This window comes from Octodon degus, unplaced genomic scaffold (assembly GCF_000260255.1).
Source record: "Octodon degus isolate 3935 unplaced genomic scaffold, OctDeg1.0 scaffold00015, whole genome shotgun sequence".
NCBI lineage: Eukaryota > Metazoa > Chordata > Mammalia > Rodentia > Octodontidae > Octodon > Octodon degus.
Window position 1 is genome coordinate 9949206 of NW_004524591.1, and position 8684 is coordinate 9957889.

Genomic DNA, 8684 nt, shown 5'->3' on the forward strand with positions numbered 1-8684 from the left:
ATGTCAGTGTAATGATTACCTGTACTGGAAGATGCATTTCTGGTTCTCCCCAGAATCCTTCCTTGTTAAAACAAGCCTATGTGAGTACCATCATAAGGTTTCTATAATTGCAACGAATGCAAAGAGCCAGTGGTACAACAGGGTATTTTTCATGAAATATTGTCTAAATTGGACCTGAAATATTATTCAGGACAATTGTCCTATCATTTCTTCAATATGTATACACAATTTTTAGTCTTTTTTAAGTGACATTAAAATATATTCTATATGTAGATTGAAGATTTGATATTGATTGAAGATTGCTTTTTTAGGAAATCTTTTATTTTTGTACATTCTTTTGAGAAGTCATTCTAGCTGATAAGTACCGTTCTCAAACACAATAGTCAGATGTTTTCTTTATAGGCTTCGTAAGTGCCTACTACACAAATTATTTTCCCTGTCCAGCAACACTGTCTATACTACCTAAAATATTCTCTCTCATGGTCTCAACTTAGATTTTGGGGAAAAGAAATAACAAATTCTGTCTGAGTCATATCTGAAAAACAAATGATAAGTCCACAAAACCTTTTTAAGGAAACATAATCTATGAGGTAAAAATGAAATCAACAGACTAAAGCTCTATCAAATGTAAGTCCCACGATGTGATTTCCATGTGAGAAAGTATATGTTTTCATGTGACTTAAGAAATATACATCCTGCTCTGCAGAATTTGGTCCTTTTCTTTATGAATTATGGTGGGGCGAACACAGGGGATTCTCCTTTCCCTTGGAAAATCCCCACTTCTCTCTAAGAACTGAGGGGGTTTATTCTGTGTTTTGAAGCTACTGGGAAATTTCAGCTAACTCCTGGGGAAAAGAATGGAAGTAATTGCTGCACAATTCCACTGGCCAGCCATGGGTTTCTTGTGAGCTTCCTGAGGATTCCTATTAAGTCCCACTGAAGAACAAGTGGTCAAAATAAAATCACCGCATTTAATCACACTATACTGTCATTAACTCACTAACCATCATTCCCTCTCCAGTCCCCTGAAGATTGAACCCAGCTAGCACTTGCTGGAAGTTATGCCAGCACCAGGAGTTAAAGGCCACCATGGCTTCCTAGCATGATGGATCACTTCTGCACCAAGATAAGGGTCCTGTGAAGTCAGACAGTCTGGAAGCTTAAGACTCATGTCACTATCAAAAGTATTTGAAACAGAATTTCCATGCATAGTATTTTGTGGAACCCCAGCTGTGTCACTTCTAAGGTACCACCCCTTCCTCTCTATATACTTAGTCACCATCAATGAAGCTCTGTTGCCCTCACATCTCATCTCTCCCCTGCTCCTTTCCCTCCCAACACTTCCACTTCTGCTCTTATTCTATGAGTCTTTAGAATCAGACATTCTGAGAAACAGAGAAGCAAAGTGAAATCTCCTACATCCTTAAGTCTTTGAACTATCCAAGGACACCTTCTGCATACCCTTTTAAAAAGCAGAAACCTTTGCTTATTTGCTTTCTTCAGCAGGAGCTGTGTGTTCTCCTTTGTAGCCCCTGAGGCAAGACTGTCATCCTCCAGGCTGTTTGTGGCTACTTCCTGCTCACTGTACATGTGCTTCTGTTTAATAATTGCCCCTTTCTTTTAAGCTCATGCTGTCTGGATTTATATTCCTCAAGGCAGACCTGCTGTGCTAATCTTCATTTTCTAACCTTCAGACAAGTCCCCAACATTTAATGAGAACATGATCATCTATCTGGCCAGCAATCTTGGTCTTCAGCCATGCAACATTTTACTTATCATATGTCAAAACTACTCAACTCCCTTAGCCTGTCCCAAAGATCTCTACTTCCATTAACTTTCCACATTGTGCACACAAAGTTACACAGTGGATCCAATAAACTGCAGGAATCAACTCAGATCCTTGAACTCTGACTATCCTAACTTTTTTGTTCCACTAAAAAAAAGACAAGGAAAACTAATAAACAAAATTCCCTTCACCTACCTAGCTTCATTTCCTTTTCTTTTGTTTCATAGCTCTACTCATTTAAAAAATGTTCTGCCCTCACTAGTTTCTCTTTCCTCAGCCTGCTGCAGAGCAGATTCTGCCCTATATACTCAGATTATTCTCGCTGAAGCTTGCCTTGTCTTCCTAACCACTTGACACCATTTCACCTTTGAAACCCTTTGTTTGATTGTTTACTCCTTGCTCTTTGAATTTGACTCTCACATCTCTGATTATTCTCCATTTAGCTCTCTACATGTTCCTTAAAGAGTAAAGGCTCCCAGAGCCCCAACTGTGTATACTGTCTTCCCTGCACACTAATCTTCTACAGCAGCTCACCCAGTTCCATCACTTCATTGGACAGTCACGTACAAAGATAGCGCAGTCTACCTGCCACCGTCCCATGATGCTGTCCAACATGCTAGGCAGGATTCTCCTTCACCCCTTCAACCTCCACTTCCATTAACTACAAACAGCACAAGTATGCACATGCTTTTCTCCATGTATTCACGTAGTAGCTCATGTCACAAGAAACGGGAGGCTCCACACTACATATCACCACAGTCAAAGCTCTTTTCTGTTTCTACGACTGCACCAATATTAACCATTCCTTACCTGGATAATTGATTGCAATGCCATTCAGACTGCATAATAAATACTTCCTCTTTATAAATTTATCTTTTATACCAACCAATCTTTTTCCTTATAAATACTTAAAATATTTAACATAAAACAAATCTGTGGGGCAGGGAAGATGTGCTTCTCTGGCAAGTTCAGAGGACTGAGTTCAATCCCTGGTTCTGCCAAAAATTAAAAAAACAAAAAACTAAAAACAAAAAACTAAATAAAACAAATCTTCTTACAAACCTAAAATATTGAGGAGAAACTAATGTAAAATTAAATAGAATAACACCTTTTAAAGTGAAAACAAGTTTTACTGCTGTTCTTTTGGTTAATAAAAATTCACATTTGTGTTTCTGACACAAACCTTTCTGCTTAATCTAAACTCAAAGCATCTCAGCAACACCATTAGATAATCACTTACAATCCCGGGCCTGCTGCACTGGCTCCATCCCCATGGCATGCTGAGACAGCAATTGAGACTGGGCGTGGTGGTACGCACCTATAATCCCAGCTCTTGGGAGGCTGTAAACAGGTGTATCACTATGAGTTTGATCTAGTAGTGAGACCCTGAACACCCTGTAGACCCCTCCCTAAAATACAAAAATAAAATAAAATAAAATGCTTTTTAAAAAAAGAAAATCACTTAGAAATTATAAGGCTATTAGTGTAACTTTAAAAAATAACTTTTATCATAATATCACCCAACCTAACCAAGCTAGAATTCTAATAATAGAAAAGATCCTTCCAAAATAATTTTCAAGTTCATGATAAATGAGTTAATGGAATAGGCAGGACATCTATTTGTGTTCCTTCAGATTCATTATCCATTTCTCACTGAGCTCTATCTGAGTAGGCTATTTGGGCTGTGGAAATGGAGAAAGAAATTGGGCTACTTCTTCTCCACTCCCAGTGTTAGATGTGGACATAAAATATGGTATTATAGGATGGACAGCTTCATATATCAATGTGACTAAGCATCGCTACTAAAGTAAGATCATTAATGTGACTAAAGATCACGACTAAAGTAGGATTATTAGTTAAATTGTTAAATTTGGAATACAACAGATTATCTTCCATAATGATTATCTTTCATAACCAGTGGGGTTGTAATTCAATTAATTGAAGTCAGATGACTGACTTCTCCAGGAACAAGAAGTCATTCTGGCAACAAGTTAACTTCAAACTTGAACTACAGTATCAATTCTCCCTGGGTCTCCAAGCTGCAAGCCTAGCCTACACATTTGGACTTGCTAGCTCTGTAACCACACAAGCCAATTCCTAAGACATATATTCCCCACCCCACCCACACACATACATATCCTATTGAGTCTGTTTCTCTAACACCTTAACTGATACACTTTTTTGACTTGTGTCTGGAGTAGCCACACCCACCTGCTATACATACAGCATTCCATAGCACTAAAAAGTATCTTATTTTCCATTGGTCATGCCTTCACTGGGCCAGTCTATTGTTCCCCTTGTCCTGGGGCTATAAGGATAGTAATAGCTCCCCTTGTAATTATTTTCTGGTGTCTTAAGATCACTTAATTCTTAAGCTGCACACAACTGTAAAAGAAGCCCTGTAATTCAGGCAATGTTCTCAACATAACTGAATTTTAGAATCAGCTCAGAAGCTTAAAAAAATCCCATTGACCAGCCCACAAACCAGACCAACTAAAGTAGAACCTCTGGGGTTAGAAGTCAGGCCACAGTATTTCTAGTAGCACTCAAAGGTTTACACTGTGCAGCCAAGGCTGAAAACCACTGTGTCCCTAGCTCTTTACTGGAACCACTTGAGATGACTTTTGTTCTTAGCCAAAATGCAAACCAATATGTTGTCATCATCTCACGCCTTTCTTAATTCCTCTCGTACTTTAAAGTGTTTTTAAGTCCTATGAGCATTTTTTTTACCAGTATTTTTCATGTAACTATTTGCTATACTGCCGCAGATTGCAATTTCACTTCTAATCATGTGACATTTTTCAGTCACATTCTCTCCAAATTCTTCAACTCATAGCTCTGTTCAAAAATTGGGCTCCCAGCTACCAATTTCAGTCTCTTAGATTAATATGCAACCCTGCGCCCATATGTGTGCATATCCAAAACATATTTTATGAGCCAAGTAATGTTGTACATAGACTTAATTTTTCTTGATTACATCATAGAATAAATATTATTAAAATGTTGGTAATTTAGAACAACCGCTTGATTTCTATTACTGGCTCTGCTTCTTCTCATGATAGGAGACTCTAATTTGACCCATAGTGCAACTCAAGATTTTGCTTTATTTATCTAACATATGAAAATATACTTTCCATGGAAAATTTAAGAACTTCATTTGATTTCAAAGCTAGTTTAGTGTGGGTTTTATATCATAGGTTCCTACACAGGATAACAGAAACCATAACATAATGATGATTGAAATGTCCACGTGATCCTATGGAAAGCAAATATCACCCAAGAGCTTCCTGCTGGGAGATCTAAGCAAGTCACACACAAATCATCAGTTTGATTTTCATGTTCCAAATCCTCCCTGTGATGCTGGTAAATTTCCTAGGGTTAATTTACCAAGTTTACCATGGCTTCCTTTCCTAAGTCCATGCAGTCTGATAACATGGCATGGATCTAGGTGTGAGACTGTCACTTTTATTGTATTCCTGAGAATCAACACACAACACACCTCTCTTAAGCTAGTAACTTTAGTGGTTATGACTTGTCAATATTATACACAGAACAGTTTTCCTCTTATTTCTATTGCTTTTCTGCTTTGTCTCCATTCTCTTTGGGCTGAGGAGATGACTTGACTGTCCTGTTTTGTTCCCTTTTCATTTCTAAGGCCCATACATAGTGACCTCTGACCCCTAGTGAGGCCTGGTACCTTACCTGTGAGCGTTCACTACATCTAAGGAATTTATGAAGAACTTTCCAAATAAATCCTGTTCTCTATCTACTAAGAAAATATAATTAATTGTTCTATCTCATCCTGTGTGCAATAATACATGTGAATTCAGGAAACAATCTTGCTTAATGGAGTCTGATATTTTACTCAGATCATGACTGGTGTAGTATGGAACATTGCCCATCACCATCCACCACTGGGCAACATTATTTACCATTCATTTTAGGTTTTCATGCATCATCTTTCATTCAGAAACTGGGAAAAAAAAAAAACTATCGTTAGTCAACTGTCTGCCACTGTAGTGAAATCCTTAAGGTAGTTAATTATGAAGAGAAGTACACTGATCTTAGCTCGCAGATTTGCAGGTTACCTAAATGCATGATCTCAGGCCTGTGGCAAGACAGCACAGCATGGCAGGAGGATGTGGGAGAGCAGGACGGCTCACACCATGAGAGAGAGAGAAAGGAAAGAAGAGGAAGTGGCTGGAGTTCCACAGTCCCCTTCACATTCCCCATGACCTAAGGACCTCGTCCAAGGCTTCACTCTCAAACGCTCCAACACATCCCGAGGCACCACCCCAGTACCAGGCTTCTATCATCATATGGGCCCTTGAGGACGGTCAAGATCTAAACCATAGCAAAGGTGCTCCTGCTCTTCTAGAGAATAAAAGATGAACTGATGAGCTGAGGGACTCAGAGAAAGATGTGCATATGCTAGATGACATCTTTGGCATTTTATAAATATTATCACATGTAATATGCTTTTCATCTGAGGCTTCACAGCAAATACATGAGAGAAGTGTTCAAAATCCTATTTCACAGGTGTAAATCCTGAGACAGAAAGAGAACACAGCTAATAATTCAGGTGGGTAAAGGCTGTATTTATTCTGCCAAAATGCTGAGTTAGAATGGGATAAATATATGAATTTTCTTTACTATTACTTCTGTTGTTGCTGTGACATTGCTCAATATAAGCCCTTTTTCTTGCATGTGAAAACAGGTAAAAAATAATAATAAGCACAAGGGTATGCCTTAGTAAGAAATTAGGCATATTTTAGAATCAAAGATGAGACTCAAAATCCACAATGAGGGAATATCACTCATTTCTATTGCAGTTAGCAACGTAAGACATTGTTAGGTGTGTGCCTATTCCATCAACCCTTTTTTCATTGATTTATTTTAACACAATTGCTTTGCGTTGTTTTCTTTTTTTACATTTTAAATATTTTTTTCACCATTGCTTTGTTTTAAAGGCAAGATGAAATTCGAAACTGGATGTGGATTGTGTCCCCAACCATGTTTCTGTAATCTTAACACATGTACCCAGACTTTTACCGCTCACAGTCATGCCCCAGACAGAGGAAATGACTCATCTTTTTTTTAAAAAATGGAAGTGTTAAGACACAAAAAGTCATGACCAAAATATTTTTATAAATAATGTAGGAAGTATGGACCTGTGTTTTCTATAGATCTAATCAATCTTCAGGCTTCTTATTCTTAAGTATCTCTGTCAAAATTTAGGAAATTTACTCCTTAATTATGGGAAAAGTAAATAGATGATCAGAAAAAAAATCAACATCTGGGTTTAACTGTACGCTCAAGTTTTAAATGAAATCTTAATATAATCTTAATACTTATTTTAAAATATGTATCTATTATATATTTCCAAATGTAATACAGTTTCTCTATTGGCTGAAATGAGAAACCATGTAGTAATTTATTTGATTACTTAAAATAATGATTAATTAAACTTTGTACTTAATATTTTAGCTATTCTAAAATGCTATTTAACTCAGTCCATTTAATTTATTACAGGGTAGATGGATGTCACCATGGGCATTCACTCAAAAAAGGCTATTTTTTATTGAACTAGAGCCCCATATACAATATGTATTTTTATATGATAAAGCACAGCTTCTCAGGAGACAGAAAATAGCTACAGATATATACCTCAAAAAATGCTCAAACACAAGAGAGCCTAGTCTAAAAGGAAGAAATAAAAATTAGAGGTCTTGCTGCAAAAGAAGAATTTTCTCTTTTCTTAACTACCAAAAACAGAAACAAAAAAAGTGTAGCTGATATCCAAAGAAGAAATCCTTTGCCATTCTTGACTTTGTATATCTTAATACATAAATACATAAAAATCGTATGATTGTGATGGTCAGTTTTTATCACTATAGCAAAATACTAGGGATAATTAACTTATAAAGAGAAAAGGAAGGGCCAGCCAAATAGCTCAGCAGATTAAAGCACTTACAAGCAAGTGCAGGGCCAGGGTGCGACCCCAGGCCTGCCATGCCAGCCCCACCCCGGGGGCATGCTGAGAGGGTAAATGAGACTAGGCATGCTGGCACATGCTTGTAATCCCAGCTCTTGGGAGGCTGTAAACAGGAGGATCACTACAAGTCTGATATAGTAGTGAGACCCTGAACACTCTGTAGACCCTTCCCTAAAATACAGAGAGAGAGATTTGGCTCATGGTTTTAGAGTTTCCAGTTCATGATTCAGACAATCCATTGTTGTTAGGTCTTAGAGACTCAGCACATCATGACTTGAGCACACTGTGGATCATGGAGTAAGATGACATCCCTCATGTACCAGGGAAGAAAGAAAGAGTCCCACACTTCCCTTAAGGACATGAACTTAATGACCAAAGACCTCCCTTCAAGCCTTGACTCTTAACGTTTCACTGTTTCCCCAATAGTATCACCCTGACTCCAAGTCTTCCAAATGTGGACCTTTGAGGTACTTTCGACATCACAGTTACAGCAATAACAAAGTCATTAACAAACTCTTTCCTGCAAGAGGGTGAGCATCTTTTGTGTGGAAAAAAAAAAAAATAACAATAAGCTTAGGCTAAGTTTGAATATTTAAGCAATCTATTTCCCTTTTGCAATACCTATTATGCCTTTTGGATCCTATTTACTTTTCAGTTACTTACACTAGGGACACAATACAATGTTTGTACATGTGAGTCTGAGTTACTTCACTGAGGTGCATGATCTGCAGCTGCATCCATTTATCTATAAAAGCCATGAATTTAGCTTTCTTTATAGCTGAGTAATACTCCAATGTACAAAATGTCACAACTTTTTATCCATTCCTTGGTTGATTGGGTTGTTTCCAAGTTTTAGCTATGAGCGTCTATAAACATGGCTGCACGTAGAAGTGGAGAGTGATA